At 40.1% G+C, this 23,869-nt stretch overlaps 1 protein-coding gene across 2 annotated transcripts in view; it reads right to left on the reverse strand.

Annotated features, from left to right (window-relative positions):
• BBIP1 (BBSome interacting protein 1) overlaps positions 1–23,869 on the reverse strand; it is a 1,212,900-nt gene that overhangs the window by 1,038,753 nt on the left and 150,278 nt on the right. Inside the window, exon 1 of one of the 2 annotated variants that reach the window (XM_050804438.1) lies at positions 2,850–2,853. The exons of the other annotated variant lie outside the window; for it this stretch is intronic. The gene's annotated coding sequence lies outside the window, so the exon portion shown is untranslated. Of the gene's footprint in view, positions 1–2,849; positions 2,854–23,869 lie in introns of those variants that run through there. 2 annotated transcript variants of the gene reach the window in all.

A 23,869-nucleotide genomic window follows, 5' to 3' on the forward strand; every position in this document is an offset into this window, starting at 1 on the left:
ACAAAAGCAGCCATGAACAATATACAAATGAATGGGTTTGGCTGTGTCCCAGTAAATCTTTATTCATAAAAACAGATGGTGGGCCAAATTTGGCCCACAAGCTACAGTTTGCTGATCCCTGTTAGCCGAAAGAGGAAAGGATCCTTTTTAGAAAGCCTGAGTGACTAAAAGCCAACATATGCTTTTTTTTGAAGGTCTGAAATGTTAGGTGCTTATTGTTTCCATAAAGAATTTAGTACTGTAGATTATTTTATTGTTATTAACATTTTGCATTGTCAACCAACTAAATAGCCATGGATATTCTCAGCATCTGGGAAGTGTCTTTATTTATTGGCTGGAGAAAGTGTTCACTAGAGGAAAGGCAGAGCACCAGTGATGCTCAGGAAGTCCCACCCCGACTAGCTGTGCAAACCTGGTCAATTTTCTTCATGTGTCTGAGCCTCCTTCATTATCTATAAAATGGAAACCACAGTATCTAATTGACAAGACTGTCATGAAGATTAAATAACTTCAGAGTCAGTGCTGAATAAATGGTAGGTCCTTTTTTCTTCTTATTAAGCAGGGGACAAAAATAAATGTCTCTGAAAAGTGGAATAAAAGGAACAAAATTTAAAAATCCAATTTGCCTAGGAAATTACTCTAGTAATCCCTCCCTAAAGGTCAGAAATATTTTTCAGGTACCCCAGATTCTTCTCTATCAATGAAACATGCAATAGGTTCAGCCTGATATGTGGGAAAAGCTCCAAATTGGGAGAAAAGTCCAAGTGACCCAGGTTCTTGCCCTACATCTGCTACGTGACTTTGTGCAAATCACTTCTCTTTGTTCTCAATTTCTTTGATTTCCTCAGCTGTCAAAATGAAGTTATTTGGACTAGATTGGTGATTCTCAAACTGTCAGAACATGGATTCAGGTTCTTGAATCCATGCAAGTATCAGGCATTATCTGAATAAAATTCTTTCATATGGAGTAGAAAAAACTTAATGTTAACAGTGGTCCTAGAATGCGAAAGTGTGAGCAACACTAGGTTAGATGATTCTTCAGGTGCCTGCCAGTTCTAACAGCCCAGGTTGCAGTGAAACTGTGCAGTTCTATTATTTCCATGCATGTCACATAAATGTAATTGACAATATGACATTGTTATTCAGGAGGCATTTATGAGCCCTATTGAGTTCACACTACGAACACAAATTGGGGACATGGATTCTTTCCTTGGCTTAAAATCAATTGAAACTAGCTCCACTGTAGGAAAGCATGGTAACAATGTACACAATCAATCTTTCCTTCTTAAAGGAGTTACAATGTCCAATGACAAGCCAGCAGGTTACTATGATGGGGGAGTAAATATGACACAGGCTCTCAAGAGTGGCTGGAGTTAAGCAATTTCATTCAGTCGATGCACAGTTGCTGCTCTAGAACTGGAAGTAAATCATAGAAGACATGCATTACCTTTGCCTTATGAGCATCCATTTCCATTCTTTTTGCAGTCCTTCCATTTTTCTTGGAAGGGGGAGGAGAGTGAATCACACACACAGTTGTGTGAACCCTGGTTTCTGGGGAGGACACATGATCCTAGTCTGGCCAATCGGAATATTCTATCTACCTACCTGTCTGTAGGGATGGACTTAGAATTGGACACATAGGTCAAATAGATCCAATGAGATTTTGTTCCATCACTTTAACTGGAACGATTGTCAAAGATCCACTCTAAGATTATTTGACTGATAGAATGGAAGCCATAATTTGCCACCATCACCAAGCACACACACATGCAAAATCCTCAATTTACAAAAATGTACAGATATCTGAACAGCTGGATTCAGTTGTGCCTGAAGCTAAAATATTCCCAGACTTTTCAATTATGAGACCCAATAAATTTCCTTTTTAAAAAAATTACTATGAACTTATGTGACATGCAACTGAAAGAGGCCTGATTGACTCAGAATGTCTGAGAAAAAGCAAATTCTGAGGTTCTGTTACACACATACACATACCTACATACATCCTTTTATTCAATAGTTCCAACTTCTCCCATTTAGTTGAGTCTAAAAACCAGAAGTCCTCCTTGATTCCTCTGCCCCATCTCCTTCCAGTCCCCAAATGTGTTTACCCAACTACAAAGTCCCACTGACACTACCTCTTAATTACTTGAACTTACCTGCTTTTCTCCAAACCCATGGCTAATGCTTCCCCGAGGTCTTCCTCCATCCTCACCAAGACTATTCCAACACCCTCCTAAAGACCCTCCTGCATATAACATGATTGTTATATCATGAATGGGGTTATATCAAACCCCATTCAAGCATTGTCCAGATTCTTCTGCCAGAGCAAATTTTTTTTTTTTTTTTTTTTTTTTTTTTGGAGACAGGGATCTAGTCACCCTGGCTGGAATGCAATGGTGTGATCATAGCTCATTGCAACCTTGAGTTCCTGGGCTCAAGTGATGCTACCACCTCAGCCTTCTAAGTAGCTGGGACCACAGGCACATGCCACCATGACTGGCTATTTATTTTATTTATTTATTTATTTATTTATTTATTTATTTATTTATTTTTGAGACAGAGTCTTGCTCTGTTGCCAGGCTGGAGTCCAGTAGCATGATCTAGGCTCACTGCAACCTCTGCCTCCCAGGTTCAAGCAATTCTCCTGCCTCAGCCTCCCAAGTAGCTTGAACTACAGGCGTATGCCACCACGCCCAGCTAATTTTTGTATTTTTAGTAGAGACGGGGTTTCACCATGTTGGCCAGAATGGTCTCAATCTCTTGACCTCGTGAATTTTTTAAATTTTTAATAGAAATGAGGTCTCACTATGTTTGCCAGGCTGGACTTGAACTCTTGGCCTCAAGTGCTCCCCCCCATCTCTGTCTCCCAAAGTTCTGGGATTATAGGTGTGAGCCATCATGCCTGGCATCAGAGTACTATTTCTAAAGAGTAAATGTCACCAAACTCTTTAAAATTAACCAGACTCTGTTGCCTTCAGTGTAATCCAAATTTCACATTACTGTATGCAAAGCTACCGCATCCAGACCCTATCTACTATTCCATCCTTATCTTTTAACAATACTCCTTTGTCCCTTAGTTTCCCTTTCCACTTCCCCACCACACACACTATGCTTCTCCATGCCAAACTACTTGAAGTTTCCCAAACAGGACAGAAAAGAAACCCTATCTAGTTTGTAGAATTGAATTGACCTTGACAAGCAGCATCTCTGAAAATATATCCTGTTATGTCTGCTCTATCAGAACTCACCATATACCCACAAGTCACCAAATGTTGAGCTGCCATTAATTACATGGGAATTGAAACAACTGCATTTTGTTCTGTTTTGACATAGCCACTGCTAAGCCAAACCTCTTAACACTATTTTCAAATTGTAATGTGGAGGTTAACCCAAATGATTAAATCCAACATTAGAAAAAGCAAAAAGAATTAGGATCTCCAATTTTGCTAGTAGCTCCTCTAGTAGATTACACAGAAAAATAGTCATTTTTGTGTCTTCACTTCTGACTTAGATGGAGTAACAGCTACACCCTCCATCCTGAAACAACTAAGTAAAAACACAATATATGAAACAATGGTTTGCAAGATACTGAACATCAGGCAACAAAGGACAATAATACTTGAGAGATGGGAAACAAATGAAGTGACCCTTATGACTGACCCAGCATCTCATCTTAAGAGCATTTCTAGGACACAATACAGGGAGAGGAAACCTGGAAGAAGCTGGTGGATTCACTGAGTTGATGAGACAGAGCCAAGATCAAGGCAGTTGGAGTCCATGAGGAGCAGAGTACCAGGGAAGACAGAGCTGCACAAAGGGCCCAGTCCAGAGATTTGGAGAGGTTTTCTGAATACCAACCATCACAAAAAGCCAGCATGGCTTTGAAAAGGAATGCAGATGGAAGACTAAAACAACTTAATTTCAAGTCTAATAAAACTCTAGTAAGCAAGACAGTGTGGCATTAGCATACAGATGAACAAATATACCAATGGAACAAAGTAGAATTTAAAAATAGGCCCACACATGTATGGGCAATTGAGTTTCAACAAAGATACAAAGCAATTCAATAAACAGAATCATCTTTGCAATAAATGGTACTGAAATAATTGGAGATCCATAACTCACACCATATACAAAAATTTATTCAAATAAATGCAGCACCTAAACTTTATAAAATGAAAATAAAATTTCCAAAAGAAAAAAAACAAGCAGCAGCCTTGGTACCTTTGGGTCAAGAAGGAGTTTTTAGATACAGCAAAAGCACAATCTATAAAGGAAAAAAATTGATAAACTGGACTGCAGCAAAGTTTACAACTTTTGCTCTTCAAACAATGCAGTTAAGACAATAAAAAGAAAGGCTCAAGGGGAACATTTGCAAGTTACATTTTTTAAAAGAGACATGTAGCTAGAATGTATAAATAATGCTTAAAACTCAGTAATAAGAAAACCAACTTATTTTCAAAAACTGGTTAAAAGGTTTGAACAGATTTTACCAAAGAAGATATATGAGTGGCAAATAATCACAGGAAAAAGAATTGTCAGGGAGTGAAGATGGCTGACTAGAAGCAGCTACAGTGCAGGGCTCTCACAGAGAGGAACAAAAGGGGCTAGTAAATACAGAAACTTCAACTGAAACATTCAGGTTCTCGCATTGGGACTGATCAGGGAAATAGTTTGAGCCACGGATAATGGAGAAAAGCAGGGCAGGGCAACGGTCTACCTGGGAGCAACATGGAGCCAAGCCAGGGAAGCAGTGAGTGAATGTGAGGCCCTGGGAAACCACACTTCTCGCTCTGGTCTTTGCAACCCTCAGCTCAGGAGATCTCCTCGTGAACCTACTCCACCAGGGCCTTTGGTCTGACACACAGAGCTGTGTGAAGTCTCGGCAGAGCAGCTGCTCAGGCATGCACAGATTCCGAGAAGCTTCACATACTCTAGCCCCAGGATCCTCAGCAGGGGTGACTGCAACTCAGGCAAGGCGGGAGGTCAGATCTACACACAGACCACTAGGAACAGAGCTGAATCCAGGAGGCCCACTGGCATTGGTCTGTGGGCCCCAGTTCCACAGCACCTCACAGGAGAAGACCCACTGTCTTAGATTTCCAGCCAGCCCCTGGCAACAGTGTTGCACTTACCTGGGGCAGAATGGAGTTGCCAGAGTGAGAGGCAGGCCACTATCTTTGCTATTTGAACGACTCAGCCATTCCTGCCTGCAGGTTTAGGAGAGTCCAAACCCACCTGACCAGGGACAGAAGGGACCCTCTACAACAGCACAGCTGCTCTACCAAAACATGGCCAGACTGCTTCTTTAAGCAGAACCCCAATCCATTCTTCATCTGAGAGCAAGGCCTCCTAACCAGGGCCTCCAGCCAGCCCCACTCATGTTCTCTGGCAGACAGAGTTTTGATTTCTCTCTAAGATGGAGGGAGGAACTGGTTACCATCTTTGCTGTTTGGACAATTCAGCTGTTCCAGCCTGCAGGCTTAGGAGAAACTAAACCACCCAGGGGCAGAAGTAGTACCCCCACATAGCACAGCTGCTCTACAAAAGCATGGCCAGACTGCTTTCTTAAGCAGGCCCCTGATCTGTTCCTTCTCAATGGGCAGGATTCTACCCACTCCCACTGATGTTCTCTGGTGACAGAGGTTTGGAAACTTTCTAGGACAGAGCTACGAGATGGAGAGGTGGGCTGTCATCTTTGCTGTTTCAGCTACTTAGCCATTCCAGTCTCAAGGTTTTGGACAGCCCAACCCTATAGGGGACAGAAACAATACCTCACAGCACAGCTTGGCTGCTCTATGAAAGTGGGGCTAGACTGCTTCTTTAAGTGGGTCTCTGATTCCATTCCTCCTGGCAGGGTGAGACTTCCCAACCAGGGTCTCCAGCCACCTCCTAAGGTGAGTTCAGGCTGCCAACAGGCCTGTACCACCCTGGGATGCTCCCAGCAGAAGGGGCAGGCTGCCATCCTTGCTATTGCACAGTCTTCACTGGTGATACCTCCAGGTACTGAAAAATCCAAGGTGACTAGGGACTACAGCGGATGCCCAGCAAACCACACCACGTCTACAGAAAAGTGGTCAGACTGTTGAAAAACAAAACTAAAACTCCATCCAAAGGTCAGCAACCTCAAAGATTGAAGGCCAACAAAGAAATAATCAGTACAAGAACACAGAAAACTCAAAAAGCCAGAGTTCCCTCTCTCCTCCAAATGAACATCACCTCTTCAGCAAGGGTTTGGAATAGGGCTGAGGCTGACATGGCTGAAATAACAAAAGTAGACCTCAGAAAGTAGATTAAAACAAACTTCTCTGAGATAAAGGAGCATGTTCTAACTTGATGCAAGGAAGCTAAAAATCACAATAAAATGTTGCAGGAGCTGACAAACAAAATAGCCAACATAGAGAAGAAAATAACCAACCTGACAGGGCTGAAAAACACAATACAATAATTTCATAATGCAGTCACAAGTATTAGTAGCAGAATAGACCAAGTGGAGGAAAGAATCTCAGAGTTTGAAGACTGTCTTTCTGAAATAAGAGACAATAACAGAGAAAAAAGAATGGAAAGAAATGAGCAAAACCTGTGAGAAATATGCAGTTATATAGAGATGGAATCTACAACTGATTGGTGTACCTGAAAGCACTGGGGAGAATGGAACCAATCTGGAAAACATATTTCAGGATATCAGCCATGAGAACTTCCCCAAATTTGCTAGATAGGCCAACATTCAAATGCAGGAAATGCAGAGAACCCCAGTGGGATACTCCACAAGAAGATCATCTGTAAGACACATAATCATCAGCTTTTCCAGATTCAACTTCTACAAAATCGAAATGAAAGAAAAAACGTTAAGGGCAGTCCAAGAAAAGGCCAGCTTACCTACAAATGGAAGCCCATCAGACTAACAGCAGACCTCTCAGGGGAAACCCTACAAGCCAGATGAGATTGAGGGCCAATATTTAACATTCTTAAAAAAAAAAAAAAAGATTTCATAACCAAAGAATAAATAAAATCCTTTTCAGACAAGCAAATGCTGAGGGAATTTGTTACCACCAGATCTGCCTTACAAGAGCTCCTGAAGGAAACACTAAATACGGAAAGGAAAAAACACTACCACCCACTACAAAAACACATTGAAGTACACAGACTAGTGATACTATAAAGTAACCACATAAACAAGTCTGCCAAATAACGAGCTAGCATCATGGTGACAGGATCAAATCCACACGCAACAATACTAACCTTAAACGTAAATGGGCTAAATGCCCCATTTAAAGACAAGGTGGCAAGCTGGATAAAGAAATAAGACCCACTGGTATGCTGTCTTCAAGAGACCCATCTCACATGCAAAGACACACATAAGCTCAAAATAAATGGATGGAGGAAAATTTACCAAGCAAATGGAAAACATATAAAAGCAGGGGCTTGCAATCCTAGTTTCTGACAAAACAGACTTTAAACCAAGAAAGATCAAATTACAAAGAAGGACATTACATAAAGATAAAGGATTCAATTCAACAAGAGCTAACTATCATAAATATATATTCACCCAATACAGGGGCACCCAATTTCATAAAGCAATCACTTAGAGACCTTCAAGGAGACGTAGACTCCCACACAATAATAGTGGGAGGCTGAGGCGGGCAGATCACCTGAGGCTGGAAGTTTGGGACCAGCCTGACCGACACGGAGAAACCCCATCTCTACTAAAAATATAAAATTAACCAGGCATAGTGGCGCATGCCTATAATCCCAGCTACTTGGGAGTCTGAGGCAGAAGAATTGCCTGAACCTGGGAGGTAGAGGTTGCAGTTAGCCAAGATCACACCACTGCACTCCAGCCTGGGCAACAAGAGCGAAACTCTGTCTCAAAACAAACAAACAAACAAACAAACAAAAAAAAAGTGGTAGACTTGAATACCCTATTGACAGTATTAGATCATCAAGACAGAAAATTAGCAAAGATATTTGGGACCTGAACTCAGCTCTTGATCAAGTGGACCTGAGAGATATCTACAGAACTCTCCACCAAAAAATAATAAAATATGCATTCTTCTCATTGCCACATGGCACTTACTCTAAAACTGATTATATAAGCAGAAGTAAAACACTCTTCAGCAAATGCAAAGAAACTGAAATAATAAACAGTCTTTTGGACCACAGCACAATCAAATTAGAACTCAATACTAAGAAATTCATTCAAAACCATACAATTACATGGAAACTGAATGACCTGCTCCTGAATGACTTTTGGGTAAATAATAAAATTAAGGAAGAAATCAAGAAGTTCTTTGAAACTAATGAGAACAAAGAGACAATGCACCAGAATGTCTGGAATACAGCTAAGGCAGTGTTAAGAGGGAAATTTATAGCTCTAAATGTATAGCTCCAAAAAGCTAGAAAGATCTCAAGTTAACAATCTTAACATTATTACTAAAGGAACTAGAGAACCAAGAGAAACAAAATCCCAAAGCTAGCGTAAGACAAGAAATAATCAAAATCAGAGCTGAAATGAAGGAGATAGAGGAATAAAAAACCATTCAAGAGATCAACAAATCCAGGAGCTGGTTTTTCAGAAAAATAAAATAAAATAAAATAGACTTCTAGCTAAACTGATAGGGAAGAAAAGAGAGATGATTCAAGTAAATACAATTGGATATAATAAGGAAGATAATACCACTGACATCACAGTAATACAAGCAGCCATCAGAGAATGTTAAAAACACCCCTATGAACATAAGCTAGAAGAAACTGATAAATTCCTGGACATATACACCCTTCCAAGACTGAACCAGGAAGAAAGTGAACCCCTGAACAGAAAAATAACAAGCTCTGAAATTAAGACAGTAATAAATAGCCTACCAACCATCCCCCCAAAAAAGAACCCAGGACCAGAGAGATTCACAGCTGAACTGTACCAGAAATACAAAGAAGACCTGGTACCATTCCTACTGAAACTATTTCAAAAAAAAATGGAAAAGGAGGGATTCCTCCCTAATCCATTCTATGAGGCCACCATCATCCTGATACAAGAACCTGGCAACATACACAACAAGAAAAAATTTCAGGCCAACATCCTTGATGAACATCAGTGCAAAAATCCTTAACAAAATACTAGCAAATCAAATCCAGCAGCACATCAAAAAGCTTATCCACCACAATCAAGTAGGCTTCATCCCTGGGATGTAAGGTTGGTTCAACATACACAAATCAGCAAATGAGATCCATCATATGAACTAAAGACAAAAACCACTGATTATCTCAATAGATGCAGAAAAGGCTTTTGATAAAATTCAGCACCCCTTCATGTTAAAAATTCTCAATAGACTAGGTAATGAAGGAACATACCCCAAAATAGTAAGAGCCTACATGACAAACGCACAGCCAACATCATATTGAATGGACAAAAGCTGGAAGCATTCCCCTTGAAAACCAGAACAAGACAAGGATGCCCTCTCTCACCACTCTTATTCAATGTAGTATTGGAAGTTCTGGCCAGAGCAATAAGGCAAGAGAAAGAAATAAAGGGGATTCAAATAGGAAGAGAGGAAATCAAACTATCCCTGTTTGCAGATGACATGATCCCATTTCTAGAAAATCCCAAAAGCTTCTTAAGCTGATAAGCAATTTCAGCAAAGTCTCAGGATATAAAATCAATATGCAAAAATCACTAGCATTCTTATACACTAAGAACAGTCAAGCTGAAGGTAAAATCACAAACTCCCATTCACAATTGCCACAAAACGAATAAAACACCTAGAAACACAACAAGGGAAGTGAAAGATATCTACAAGAGGAACTACAAACCACTGCTCAAAGAAATTAGAGATAACACAAACAAATGGAAAAACATTCCATGCTCATGGATAGGAAGAATCAATATTGTTAAAATGGCCATACTGCTCAAAGCAATTTATAGATTCAATGCTATTCACATTAAACTACCACTGACATTTTCCCTAGAACAGAAAAATATATTTTAAAATTCCTATGGAACCAAAAAAGGGCCTGAATAGCCAAGGCCATCCTAAGCAAAAAGAACGAAGCTGGAAGCATCACGCTACCTGACTTCAAACTATACTACAGGGCAACAGTAACCAAAACAGCATGGTGCTTGTACAGGAACAGACACACAGACCAATGGAACAGCACAGAGAAATAAGACACAAGATCAAAAAATGAGACCATACACTTACAACTATCTGATCTTCTACAAACCTGACAAAAGCAAGCAATGGGGAAAGGACTTCCTATTCCATAAATGGTGCTGGAATAACTGGCTAGCTACATGCAGAAAATTGAAACTGGACCTCTTTCTTACACCATATACAAAAATTAACTCAAGATGGATTAAAGACTGAAATGTAAAACCCAAAACTAGAAAACCCCTGGAAGGCAACCTAGGCGATACCATTCAGGACAGAGGCACAGGCAAAGATTTCATGACAAAGACGCCAAAAGCAATTGCAACAAAAGCAAAAACTGACAAATGGGATCTAATTAAACTAAGGAGCTTCTGCACAGCAAAAGAAACTATTGACAGAGTAAACAACCTACAGAATGGGAGAAAAATTTTGCAAACTATGCATCTGACAAAGGTCTAATATCCAGTATCTACAAGGAACAAACAAATTTACAAGAAAAAAATAAACAACCCTGCTAAAAAGAGCAAAGGACATGAATCTGTAGTTCTCAAAAGAAGACATATAAGCAGCCAAGAAGCATATGAAAAAGCTCAACATCACTGATCATTAGATAAATGCAAATCAAAACCACAATGAGATAGCATCTCACACCAGTCAGGATGATTATTAAAAAGTCAAAAAATAACAGACACTGGCAATGTTGTGGAGAAAAGGGAACACTTTTACACCATTGGTGGGAGTGTAAATTAGTTCAACCATAGTGGAATAAAGTGGCAATTCCCCAAAGACCTAAAAACAGAAATACCATTCAATCCAGCAATCCCATTACTGGGTATATACTCAAAGGATTATAAATTGTTCTATTGTAAAGACACATGCATGTATTCATTGCAGTACTATTCACAGTAGCAAAGACATGGAATCAACCCAAATGCCCATCAGTGATAGACTGGATAAGGAAAATGTAGTACATATACACCATAAAATACTATGCAGCTACAAAAAAGAATAAGATCATGTCCTTTGCAGGAACACGGATGGAGCTGGAGGTCATTATCCCTGGCAAACTACCACGGGAATAGAAAACCAAATACCACATGTTCTCATTTATAAGTAGGAGCCAAATGATGGGAACACATGGACACATAGAGGGGAACAAGAAACACTGGGACCTATCAGAGTGTGGGGAGTAGAAGGAGGGAGAGAAGCAGGAAATATAACTAAATGGGCACTAGGCTTAATACCTGGGTGATGAAATAATCTGTACTACCAACCCCCATGACACATGTTTACCTATGTAACAAACCTGTGCATCCTGCACATGTACCCCTGAACTTAAAAGTTAAAAAAAAGAAAAAAATATCAAATTATAATCATGAGAAATTCAAATCAAAACCTCAGTGAGGTACCACTGTATATCTATTAAAGCAGCTGAAATTGAAAAGATTATACATTCCAGCTGTTAGCTAGGATTTAAAGAAACTAGAACTCTCATGCACTGTTGATGGGAATGTAAAATGGTACAACCACTTTGGAAAACAGTTTGGCAGTTTCCTAAAAACTTAAACATGAACCTACTTTACAATCTGGTCATTCCACTCCAAGGTACTTACCCAAGAAGAAAAGCATATGTCTGCACAAAGACTTCTACATGAATATTTATAACAGCTTTATTTGTAATATTAAAAACTAAAAACAATCCAAATCTAACAAGAGGTGATTGGATAAAGTGTATTATCTACACCATGAAATATTCAACAGAAAGAAATGAGCTGCAAATAAATAATTCAACATGTATAAATCTCAAAATAATTATGCTGAGGGAAGAAGGCACCCCCCAAAAAAGAGTACTTACTGTTTGATTCCACTTATATAAAATTCTAGAAAATGTATACTAATCTAAGGTGATAAAAAGCAGATCAATAGTTACCTGAGGATGGGGGACGGGGCAGGAGGGAAGGATTACAGAGGTGCATGAGGAAATTTGGGAGGTGGAGGGGTATGTTCATAATCTCAATTGTGATGGGGATTTTACAGGCATATGGATGTATCAAAACTTATCAAATTATATATTTGAAATATGGGTTATTTACATATGCTGATGAAATCTCAATAAAAGTGTTTTAAACAATCATAACCTTAAGTATTTCTCTGCCCATATTCATGCCTATTGTAATGAAAGTTTGTAGCTACTCCCATTAAGAGGTAAAAGTCAATTTCTAGATCCTTTGAATCTGAGATGGCTAATAGAATGTGCTGGAAGTTCTGAGCCTAGACTTTAAGAGATTTGCACATCCCTCCCTGTCATTTTCTCAGAACCCTATTGCTTGCCACACAAGCAAGTTTAATGGAGGATGAAAGACACAAGGCCCAGTCACCCCTAAAACTTCCCAGTCCCCACTGACATCTGTCCAAATCCCAGAAGCACAGCCATCTAGCTGGCCTGCAGCTGAGTGAGCTGAGCACATGAGGGAGCCCAGCAGAGACCTATGACCTGCCCAGCTGAGGCCATCTCAAGTTTTCAACCACTGGAATCATTAAATAAATGGTTATTCTGGTAAGCCACTAAGTTTAGAGTAGTTTCATGTGCAACATTATTTGTGGCACTACATAGTGATTTGCCTTCAGCCAGGATCATACTCCTCATTGCTTAACTCTGCTTGGCCTTTACAGGGCAGCTACAGATTTAGAAATGGTTCACTATAATGGATCAGAAACAATTATTTCATTGAAATCTCTCATTTGTTCACATACCAAACACCGAGCATCTACTAGGCTGTTGGCATTGTGCTAGATTTAAGGTGAAGATGTACAAAAGACACAGTCCCACCACAGGAGATTAGCGATTACAAGCCAGAGAAACATGCCTGCATGCTGGGTCTATCATACTCATTATTATTTTTTCCAGGTTGACTTTGTTATCCTACATTGTTCCAAATCAGTTGATTTCTCTCTTTCTATGGCCTGAATGTTTATTTCCCCCAAAAAATTCTTATGTTGAAATCCTAGTGCCTGCCACCCAAGGTGATGGTATTAGGAGGTAAGGCCTCTGGGAGGTGATTCGGTCATGAGGACACTATTCCCTAATTAATGGAAGAGCCATTAATTTAAAAGAGCCCAAAGAGGGACTCCCTTACCCTTTGTGCCACGTGAGGACACAGCCAGAAGTGTCCTCTATGAATCAGGAAAAGCTCTTCGGGAGGTAGCAAATCTGCCAAGGCCTTAACCTTGGACTTCCCAGTCCCTGGAACTGTGAAAAATAAATTTCTGGCTGGGCGCAGTGGCTCACGCCTATCATCCCAGCACTCTGGGAGGCCAAGGTGGGTGAATCACCTTAGGTCAGGAGTTTGAGACCAGCCTGGCCAACATAGCAAAACTGTCTCTACTAAAAATACAAAAATTAGCCGGGCGTGGTGGCATGCACCTGTAGTCCCAGCTTCTCAGGAGGCTGAGGGAGGAGAATCACTTGAACCCGGGAGGCAGAGGTTGCAGTGAACCAAGATCACGTCACTGCACTCCAACCTGGGTGACAGAGCGAGACTCCATCTCCATAAATAAATAAATAAACAAACAAACGACAGACAGACAAAAACAGAAAAATAAATTTCTGTTGTTTAAGCCACCCACTCTATGGTATTTTGTTACAGTAGCCCAAGTGGACTAAGACATCTCTGAACTAATAACGATTCATCTCTCCTCTAAGAAGAGCTAAAGAAAAATGGAGTTAACTCCCACCGAACCAAGACAAAATTCAGGTAGCATTAGACAAAGATGCCAGTCAAAGAAAGAAGTGACCAGGGCATGGAATAAGAGTGTTTATGCTAATTGCTGACATACAAAGTTATATAGCTTGAGAGCAGGTATTTTGAGAAGTCACAGAATTCGACTGTTAAAAAAAGAACCAGATTCATCAAGTACAATTATCAAGCATTTGTCCTTTGTATTTTTTATTTATTTCATTCTTTGCAGAGATGGGGGTCCCACTATGTTGCCCAGGTTAGAGAGCAGTGACTATTCATAGGTGTGATTATGAAGGTCTCTTAGGATTGATCACTGAATCCTCAAACTCCTGGATGGCTCAAACCATCCTCCTGCCTCTGGGATGACAGGCATGTACCATGGGCCATCTTATATTTTTTAATATTTGTTATATTTTTTAATGTTTAAAAACATGCCATCCAGATGCTCTTTCCACATTGGAGACATTGAGCCAAGAGACAGGCTGTTAGTCTTAGCCAATTGCCATTAACTGTCTTTCCCTCAATCAGGAAAACAGATTTTATAAACTATCCTTAGAGAGCATGGCCCCTCGAGACTGGGGTCTTCCATGCCCAAGAGATGGTTTATATGTGAAATAAGAGTGAGTAACAGAAGTATGAGGTGTTCTTTGCTCTTTATATCTTTTTCTAGATTAAGAGAATGTTCATGGGATTGTCCTCACAAATATTTCTCTTGGTAAAAACAGAAAATCCACCTGATGGTGCCCCAAATGTCATCCCAGTCGTTCAATTCCTATAAAAGAGAGTAGTCAGGCTGGGCGAAATGGCTCACACCTGTAATCCCAGCACTTCGAGAGGCCAAGGCAGCCAGATGGCGTGAGCCCAAGAGTTTGAGACCAACCTGGGCAACATGGCAAGACCCTGACTCTTAAAAACAAAAAAAAAACAAAAAAAAAACAAAAATAAGCTGTGTGTAATGGCACATGCCTGTAGTCGCAGCTACTTGGGAGGCTGAGGTGGGAGGATCACTTGAGCCTGGGAGGTTGAGGCTGCAATGAGTGAAAATGGAGCCACTGCACTCCAACCTGAGTGGCAGAGTGAGATCCTGTCTCACCAAAAACAAAAGGGGGGGTGGGAGAAAGAGTGGTCCGTCACCTCATGGCACAGGAGCAGTACCCAGGTCATGTCCACAGAGCTTGATCTTGGACAGATCTATTTTGTCATCCTTCCTAAGTCAGGATGGCTCATCAGTACTATACCAATGCTGAAATAACTAATGACTGGTAGTTATCCACTCATCAGTCAAGGCTGAAGAAACAATGCAAGTGTAGATGATGAATATTTCAAGGTATTTTGAGGAGAAACTAAAAAGGACACAGCTTTAAAACCCACCTGACTGATGTCTGTCTCTCAGTCGCCAGCCTTTGACTCACCATCATTTTAAGTAAATAATTTATCCATCTGTGACCTGGCAAACAGAAGAAAGCCTCCCCTAATCCTTATCTATGCATGCCCCTCAGACAGACACCCAGGAAGAATCTGGAGACAAATGAAACCCCTTCTGCAGCCCTTCAGGGTGCTCTCCAGGTCCCCTGGGAACAAGCAGGCCCCTGTCTATGTAGCACAGGATTGACCCTCAACATCCAGGCACTGCTGCTTCTCTCCTGGGAGCTCTGGGCAACCTGTGCACACCAGGGCTCTCCCCAGGGAACTCCCACCAGGAAACTCATCCTTCTCCCACATTTCATCTTTTTCAGAGTCCTGGAAAAGCCTTCACTTCACCGCGACAGAGGAAGGTCTTTTTAGTCTAGTTACCTCTTTTCAAAAATTTTTTTTTTTTTTTTTTTTTTTTTTGCTTTGGCAGCTTTGTGTCTTTTATCATTAAAAGTGCAGTATCATTTAAATAAAGGTGAAGAGTGACATTTCTAAGAAAACGATTGCTGCTTGGGGACAGCACTAATTTTAAAAGGTTATTTGCTTCAAAGAACACCCTTTTAACACAGGATGTTAAAGAGTGTGAAACTTAGCACGCTGACTGGCTATACACCAACAGTTTTCCTTTGGTTCTGAGACCTCAAAGAGAATCCTATGTGCAGAAGCAGCCCAGCTTCACCGCCAGCCCTCCCACCCCAGCACTGCTGCCAGCAAGGTGCCAAGCCAAGGTTACCTGCTTAGTGAGCAAAACTGGATGTTCTCACTCTCCAAGTACCACTGAAAGAAAGCAAAGTATTTTTATTTTTGTTGAGAACACAGTTTCCTCGCAGGTGTTCCCAACTTCTGGCCCCACTTGACAACAGGCCAATCCCAGGAGCCTTGATGGAGAGGCTGAGGTCCATTGAACTTGTGAACCCTCTGGACATTCAGTCGCCACATGAGGCCAAGGAGACCTTTTCATTATAGGCTGTATTCGACCATCATGGTCGATTAAAGAGTCCATAAATCAAAGTCCAAAATAAGCTGGCTAGTGCCCATTTCACTGGCAGACTGAATTAAATACCTTCCATATGCTTTGGCCTCTGGAACTGCAGCCAAATGGCAAACACCATTCCATAGGAAAGAAGATCACCTTGGCTAGGAGACAACAATGTAGGATATATTAGGGTTTAGTGGCAGAGTATTTTTTACTTTTATAGTCAAAACCAACATCATTATATCAAATAGCCAGTAGCTGGAGTAACTAAAATAGACCTGCACATTAAAAAATAAATAAATAAACTATCAGTTACCAATCCTACTTTCATTGTTGCGTATACTGCTTAGAGAAAATATTCTTGCTGGAGCTCATCTGTTTTGTAGCCTATAAAATTCAAAAAGGATTAGCAGTGATAGGGAATTAGAGGTTCTTTTCCCCACAGTCTAGATACTTGCATTCTGAGAGAAGAATCAGTCTGAAAATGCACTCCTGGGACATTCTTTAGCACTGCTCTATGCACATCAGGAAATTACTGTCGTCATCATACATATTGCCTCTGCTAACAAAACTAGACTCCTTCATTTCATCTCTGTTCAGTTTAACCTTGTGGTTCTGCTGGAGAGGCCAACATTAAGTCCAGATGTAATACTGTTGGTTGAGAAAATATAATAAATGCTGTCTCCAGGACGTACAAAATTAAAGTTAGTCCATCAAGTTGAAGATCTGTATCCACACATTTTGAAAGTTCATCACGATTCCCCCACTATCGAATAAGTGAAATCCTTTTAAATTTCCTGGAAGAGCTTGACAAATGAAGATGTAGCAGGTGTATACAATTTCCTTTAGAAATGAATAGTTTAGGGATAAAAATCATAATACATGCTGTCAAAATCAATGCTGTGGATGCAGTTTAATCACAGTGCTAATGGTGAATGCCACATTACAAAGCTTGCCCCTTTCTTGATATTAAAAATGACTTGTTATCTGTCACATGGAAAAGGTTGACAATTTTAATCACATTGGGGAACATTCCATCTGCTCAGGATATCAGTTCCTTTCTTCAGATGCTCTTCCATGTGAAGATGTTACTTGAGAACCAATTATGACGTTGGCAAATCAGAAGTCTTTTCAAGGCTAAGCTCCAGTGTTGGAGAATGGCATGGTGAATGTCTCCAGATATAACTAAATTCAGTCGCAGAGACCAGAGCCTTCACAGACTCTCCGACTCAGTTCCACATATTAGTTTTAAAGCTCTGCTACACATCTTTTTTTAATTCCCACACATTGATTTGGTTGTAGCCCAGATTAAAATCAGACTGTCAGCTGGTTGCACATTCTCTCATACTCGAACACCAAGAGCATCTGTGATCCACATTAGCTATCAGAAACAAATATCACCAAATGAATACTTCATATCTGCTACTGAGTTGAGCTATTACTCAAATGTGAAGTTTATACATCCTCTACATTTATGTCTTCTTCTCTGAGAGGATTAGAAGCAGTAATCCTTGAGACCTCTTTCTATTCTAAGATTATGTTTTTAAGAATTAACGGTAAAACAAGTAATATGTATCAAAAGACTTAATGATTCAGCAACCTCAAAATATCTGGAAATTTACTTAAAGTGCCCTGAGTTGAATAACAAGTTCCAGACCTTTTTTACTATGAAGGAAATGTCCATTTTTTGATGGAAGTAACACCAAGAAAAGCAGAGCACAGAAGGAGAAAGACCACCTGCAATAGCAAATATAAGCACCTGATGGAGCCCATTCCTGAAACAGGTGTTTTCCTTGACCTTTCAGCTATGTAAGCCAGTAAATTTTCTTTTATGCCTAAGCATGTTTAAGTTTCCAGTCACTCAAAACCAGGTGATTCCTGCCTAATGACAGGCAGAATGGGGAATCTTTGGGGCCCTGAAGCATGTTCATTATTTTAGCTTTTCTCTGTCCCAGATATAACAACAACTTCAACCTCAGAAATTTGATCTTTAAAAGAGGAAATGAACTTTGTGACAACCTTGTCAGGTTGCAATCTGCATTTTTATGGATTAGTCTGTAATCTAGTGGGAAAATAATCTGTGTAGGCTCTACTAAAGGAAAAAGAAAAATGTAAAAGAGGAATGAGAGTTAAATATAGGGATGAACTACTGAGTGCATAACCACATATCCCAGAAGCCCTGGGATGGGTACCAAGAGGCGCTGGCAAAGACCGCCACATGTGTGTCCTGGAAGCTGGACGGGTGATTGGGCAGAGTAGCCAAGGGCAATGGAAGCAGAAAACAAGGGTACCCCACATCCAAGAGATTACTGAGTGACCAACCTGGGAATGAGACCAGGCTAGAACCAGAACAAAATTTAATTCAGAGAAACTGAGGCAAGACATCCAGTAATAATAACCAAACAGGACTGGATGTTCACACCTCACTGGAGGCAGGTTCCAGCAGCTTTGTACATGGGAGTCAGCCAAGCAAAAGGGCTCCAGGTGGATGAAAGGCATCACACCTTTAGGTTTAGGAGAGAGAAGAAAAAGAGAAAAAAAGGGGACTAGATGAGGAAAAACAGGCGGCGACGACAAAGGTATTAGGTTGGTGCAAATGTAATGGCAGGTTTTGCCATTATTTTCAATGGCAAAATCCATGATTACATTTGCACCAACTTATTAATATAATTAAAGCATTGCTATTTCAACCTTCCTCAATTCTGACTTTACAAATATCACTTTCCTTCTACTCTCTATAGAGCGAAGAAAAGCAAGATATATTTGCATTTTTTAAGGAATGAAAAAGGTTGAACAAAAGGTAAGTGACTGTCTCAGGCCACACGAGAACCTCTGAGTAGAAATGGGGAGGAGTGCTTTGGCACAGACAGCTCGGGAAATGTAGCATCTTCTAAATAGCATTGCCCAGGCTGTCAGAGATCTATTGCTTCTAAGTGCATATGAGAGAAGATGGCAGAATAAAATCTATAATGCCCAGATTCACTTTTCTAAGAAATGGAATAACAATGTGAGAGAATGCTTTGTAAGTGGGAATAATGGCATGAAATTGAGAAAGGAACAAATGCAAGTGAACTGGAAAATGCCACCCAGATCCTGACATGTATTCAATTGCCGCAGGGTCTTTCCAAAGGAATTGCAGGTGTGGCCCCACTCCAGCTGTCTGAGCTCAGACAGGACAAAGAAAGGAGGCTGCACATTGTCAAGAGCATCCTACTGCTCTGGCCACTGATTCAGCCTTTTCTCTCTTTCATGTAGCTGTTTCTGAAAATGCACTTTTTAAAAGTTACACTTTAAGTTCCTTGATACATGTGCAGAACATGCAGTTTTGTTACACAGTTTTGTTACATATACCTGTGCCATGGTGGTTTGTTGCACGCATCAACCCATCATCTGTATTAGGCATTTCTCCTAATACTATCCCTCCCCGGATCCCCCACCTCCCGACAAGCCCCAGTGTGTGATGTTCCCCTGTGTCCATGTGTTCTCATTGTTCAACTCCCACTTATGAGTGAGAAAATGCGGCATTTTATTTGGTTTCCTGTTCCTGTGTAAGTTTGCTGAGAATAATGGTTTCCAGCTACATCCATGTCCCTGCAAAGGACATGAATTCATCCTTTTTTATGGCTGCACAGTATTCCATGGCACAAATGTGCTACATTTTCTTTATCCAGTCTGTCATTGATGGGCATTTGGGTTGGTTCCAAGTCTTTGCTATTGTGAACAGTGCTGCAATAAACATGTGTGTGCATATGTCTTTATAGTAAAGTTCGCAACTTTAAATTTACCATACCGGCCATCAGAAATATATTAACAAAATAGAGAAATGCACCTAGAAATGGATTCTAGGTTCCAAAGCAGCTCTCTGCTGCAGGGACCATGTAAGGAAGACCCACAAAGACCTGGAGTTAAAGTACATTAAATGTAACTAGAACTCTCAGAGGAAGAAATAGCCAGTTTCAGAAAAGGAGGGATTTTATGTATGGCAGACTTTTACATGCTTAGTAAATGCCCCCAAAAGTAGCAAATCTCCAAACCAAAATGTGAATTTCAGTTAAAGCAGAGAGTTGCTAGAAATACTATTAGAAACCTCTATCAGCCCTTTCATTTAATACCCAGGGGGAGGAGGAAGAATAGAAACACACAAACACCATGACCTTGGCAGGTGGATAAAGACTTCTCAGCATTAATTTGCTCTAGGATAAGTTAAAGAAAGAATCATGATTTCAACACCCTCATATTCATTGTATTGCTAAGGATAGAACCTCAACAGATGGCTTTTGTACCTAGTCAAAATAAACACCTCAGCAAAGTTTCTTTAGACCTACAAGTGGAGGTTAGGAGCATAATATGACATCAAGATTCAAAATTTAATTGCTCTATATAACAAAGTAACAAGAATTTTGAGTCTTCTTTTGGTGCATGGGACAGTAAGGGATCGGGGAACCCAAGAATGAACAAAAGAGAAATATAAGGGAAAGTATCAGGTTGGTGCAAAAGTAATTGTGGTTTTTGCGAATTCAGTGACAAACTGCAATTACTTTTGCAACAACCTTATAATTCTAGAGCAGTAGTTCTCAGCCCAGGGCAGTTTTTCCCCCAGGACATTTGGTAATACCTAGAGACATTTTCTGTTGGTTATCACAAATAGGGGGGAGGATGCTACTGGTATCTAGTGGGCAGAAGCCAGGGATGCTGCTAAACACCTACAGTGCACAGGACAGCCCCCACAACAAATATTTATCCTATCCAAAATGTTAATAGGGCCATGACTAAGAAACCCTGCTCTAGAGGGACAGAAAGAGGAACCTGTCAATGTCTGAAAAGTCACAGATTAAATAAACCACCAGAGAGAAGTTCCCAGTGAGTAGGGAAGGGCTGGGAAATAGTAACAATGCCACCTATGAAATTGTAAGTGTTTTATATGCTTAGAAGTACCAAGATCTCTTTCCATTCCCCTAAGTTAAAGTCTGCTGTGCAACAGACTTGTCGTAGTGATGCTTTGGAGAATGAAGGAAGAGGGGCTGGCTCCGTCAGGGGGCAGAGAGACAGGATGACAAGGTACAATGGCAGAAAAAAAAGGTGATGTTTGAACAAAAACAGAGGGTGGTGGCAGGGAAGCCTGGCCTATCCTTATTGCAGCAATCTCCCCAAATTATTGGGATAGCACAGAAGATCTCCCAGTATGTGGCAGGAGACTTAGGGAGATGATGGCACAGGTAAGGATATCCCAAAGTAATAAACGTACTTGCTGCTTGATTAAAGGGTAGGTAGAATTACATTTATACCCAAAGTTGGCCAAAGCCCAGGCCATCATTCTGGTATATATGGCATCTTCCATTCATCTCTGTACTCTAGAATCTAGTACACCATTTGTTCACGTAATGCACCCTCACATCTTGTAGGGTGGGTTTTTCGCTCTGACTTGCAATCATGGTAATTTATTTCAGTTGATATTTGTTTTGTTACATTTGCATTCTAAGTAGAAAGAAAATATCATACTTAAAATCAACCAAAGACATGAGAACCCTAGACAAAGGAACAGACAGCTCTATTCCCCATCCTCACAAAACCTGTAGCAAAGTTTTCAAGGATCCTTATATGCCAGACATGGCACTTGGCATTTTTAATTGGAAGAAGACTATGATACACATATAATTCTTCCCATTTTAGTGATGAGAAAACTGAGGCTTGAAAAGAAAGTGACTCCCTGGAGTCACACAGATTGAAAATGTTTGAGCCAGGCCTGGAACCCTTTAAGTATTGAGGGATGAGTTACAGTGGAAATACTATAGAGAATAGAACAGAAATGGGTACCAAGTACATAAATATATTTTCAATATTATTGGTTCAAGTAAATGTGAATTAAAACACAATAACTTAAAAAATCTATTAGCAGAAGTATGGAGAAGTGAGGGTTAAATGAGTATAAACTGAAACATACTTTCAGGAAAGCTATTTAGCAATAAATATAAAAAATGCTATGTTCTCACTTGTAAGTGGGAGCTAAATGATGAGGATACATGGACACACACATGGAAACAACAGACAACTGGGGCCTATCAGAGGGTAGAGGGTGGGAGGAGAGAAAGAATCAGGAATAATAACTAATGGGTATTAGGCTTAATATCCGGGTGATGAAATAATCTGTACAACAAAGCCCCATGGGTTTACCTACGTAACAAACCGGCGCATGTACCCCTGAACTTAAAAGTTTTTACAAAAGAATGCTAGTAATATTCCTACCATTTGACCAAGTAATTCCATTTCTAGAAACCCACTGTAAATAAATAACTCATATGGGGGCAGAGATTTATGCACAAATGTTTACTATGGGGTGATTTATTATAGCAAATAATAAAAAGAAGCTGTCTGAATATCATTATTAGGGAAACTAACGAATAAATGTTAAAATATGCATAAAATGAAACTGTATGTAACACTAACAACTATTTTATCAAATACTTAATAGTATGTGAAAAACACTTGAAATATCAGAAGAGGCTATACAATGGTTATCTTTGCAATGGTACCAGCTTTTAAAAATCATCTAAGAAAATATAGAAATAAAATATGCCAAAATATTAGCATTTTTTTCTTTTAAGTACCTTTCCGCATTTTTCAAATTTTCTCCAAAATCCATACTTTGCTTTTATAATCATAAACAAAATGAGGTGGGGTGGAGAAAGACCTAGATGTTGCAGTAAGCTGCAAAAAGAATTTCATCGACGATGATTGGGTTGGGTGATAGAAAAGAGAAATAAAACACTCCTTTGTTGAAGGCCTTCATTCTGCAAAACAACACTATAATACCTTCCAAGACCAGCACTACCTGTGAGGTACCAGAGATCCACAAAGACTCACAGTGCTTCCACTGAGAGTGAGCTCAGGAGGGACTGAAAGGAATGCAAAGCTCTGAGAAAGGAGCAAAACTCTCCAATACAAGTGAAGTCAGATGGGTTAACCAAGGGAGATGCCAGGCTGATATTGGATATTCTAAAAAATTATTAAAGAAGGTCATTGTAGCCCTTAGAAGGACCAGTTATGGCAATCTCTGGCTATTTTAATAAAAATAAGTAGTAGTCCCTTGACATTTATATAATACAATTCTTCCTAGTACCGTACAATGCAAGGAGGCAACTGCACAATAAGCCAGCCCTTGAGACAGAAGTCAGCTGCTTTCTCTATACAGGTACAGATGGTAAGTATTTAGGCTTCATGGGCCATAGAGTCTCTGTTGTGGCTACTCAATTCTACCATGGTAGTGCAAAAGCAGCCATAGATGATAGGTAAATAAATTAGCTTGGTTGCATTCCACTAAAATTTTATTTACAAACGCAGGTATTGGGCTGGTTTAGTCTACTGGCCATAGTTTGCTGACCCCTTAGGGACATCAAACATGAGTAGCTTTTTTTTTCTTTTTTTTAATTATATTTTAAGTTCTAGGGTACATGTGCACAACATGCAGATTTGTTACATATGTATACATGTGCCATGTTGGTGTGCTGCACCCATTAACTCGTCATTTACATTAGGTATATCTCCTAATGATATCCCTCCCCCCTACCCCCTCCCCACAATAGGACCCGGTGTGTGAT

This window comes from Macaca thibetana, chromosome 9, assembly GCF_024542745.1.
Source record: "Macaca thibetana thibetana isolate TM-01 chromosome 9, ASM2454274v1, whole genome shotgun sequence".
Lineage (NCBI taxonomy): Eukaryota > Metazoa > Chordata > Mammalia > Primates > Cercopithecidae > Macaca > Macaca thibetana.